Source organism: Lactuca saligna, chromosome 9 (assembly GCF_052625555.1).
Source record: "Lactuca saligna cultivar CGN05327 chromosome 9, ASM5262555v1, whole genome shotgun sequence".
NCBI lineage: Eukaryota > Viridiplantae > Streptophyta > Magnoliopsida > Asterales > Asteraceae > Lactuca > Lactuca saligna.
Genome location: NC_136425.1, coordinates 146,884,935 through 146,886,631, shown reverse-complemented (window position 1 = coordinate 146,886,631; position 1,697 = coordinate 146,884,935). Strand labels below are relative to the sequence as shown.

The 1,697-nt window shown below is 22.9% G+C and overlaps 1 long non-coding RNA gene across 1 annotated transcript; it reads right to left on the bottom strand.

Moving 5' to 3' along the window:
* Positions 1–888: 888 nt before the first annotated feature.
* Positions 889–1,432, bottom strand: LOC145017566 (uncharacterized). The gene is made up of 3 exons (XR_013666574.1): positions 1,408–1,432; positions 1,020–1,082; positions 889–909 (listed from the first exon to the last, which is right to left on the bottom strand). It is a non-coding gene; the product is annotated as an uncharacterized LOC145017566 (long non-coding RNA).
* Between the last annotated feature and the right edge of the window lie 265 nt (positions 1,433–1,697).

Sequence of the window (1,697 nt, the reverse complement as noted above, 5' to 3'; positions counted from 1 at the left end):
CTAATATTTATATTGTTCCATAATATTGGAATTGTAAAGTATAAAATCATATTTCACGAAAAAAAAAAGTTTAGATTATTTTACCCGTTGAATGTGTGTATGATTCTGTCTGTGATTCTCTTGAAGAATCAGAAACATGTTTTTTCTTTTTGTGCTTCACATCATTATGGATTAATTTCTTGTGGCGCTTGAAATGTTTTTTGACTTTTCTTTTTTTTCTTTTTATTTACTTTATCTGCATCAATAATTATTCTATTAGAATAATATATTATACTTTTATTGGATGTCAACATAAATATTATAAAAGACAACATATTTTACCATATTCATCACTATGTGTTGTGGATGTCTCTGACTCTGATGTCTCTGACTGTAAAGATGAAGAATCTGAAACATAGTGTCATCTTTTCTTTTCAAGTATTTTCTTCTTTTTTGTATTTTTAGCTGTATGAAGAAATTTAAAAATTGAAATAAATTAGAATATTTATTTTAATCAACTTGAATGTTCATAATAATCAACCGAAAAAAATAAATCCAAAAAATTAGAATAAGTGTTTTAAAGAATGATTGAAAATTAGAATAAGTGTTTTAAAGAATGATTGTTGATACCTTTTTTAATTCTTTTTTTATGATGTGAGGATGAATCAGAAGAAGAATCGGAGTCGCTTTCAGAAGTAACAACATTTTTTTTTTAATTTTTTTCTTTGATTTTCCTTCATCTGCCTTCTTTTTCTTTTGATTTACAATTTGCAAATCTTTTATCATGAAATTTAAGAATTAAAATCAATTAGAATATATGATAAAACAAAATTAGAAAAATAAATCCAAACATTTGTTTTTTTTTTTTAATAAATTATTTGAAAGAAAGTGTGTTCATACCTTTTTTAACCCTATCTTGACTCGCTGAATCTGTATGAAGAAAATTATCAAATAAAAACAATTAGAATATTTATTAAAAGCATTTAGAGGTTAATAAAAGCACTTATAATATTTAATCTAAAAGTAATCACAATTTATACCTATATCGATATAGATTTCTTTCCCTGTTTTTCTTACAGTTGCATTTGTTTGCACTTTTTTAGCTGCATCAATAACATCAAATTCCATTAGAATTTACAAATCTTTTGTCATGAAATTTAATAATTAAAATCAATTAGAATACATGATAAAACAAAATTAGAATATTCAGAATAACTAACTTAGAAAAATAAATAAATTAGAATATATTAGTTTATGATATATAATATGGTCACAGTTCTATAAATACATAACAACAAATTTCTATTTATCAATCAACATAAGGTTTGTCTTCTTTTTCTTTTGATTTACAATTAAAATCAATTAGAAAAATAAATCCAAACATTTGTTTTTTTTTTATGAATTATTTGAAAGAAAGGGTGTTCATACCTTTTTTAACCCTATCTTGACTTGCTGAATCTGTATGAAGAAAATTATCAAATAAAAACAATTAGAATATTTATTAAAAGCATTTAGAGGTTAATAAAAGCAATTATAATATATAATCTAAAAGTAATCACAATTTATACCTATATCGATATAGATTTCTTTCCCTGTTTTTCTTACAGTTGCATTTGTTTGCACTTTTTTAGCTGCATCAATAACATCAAATTCCATTAGAATTCATATTAGTTTATGATATATAATCTGGTCACAGTTCTATAAATACATAACAACAA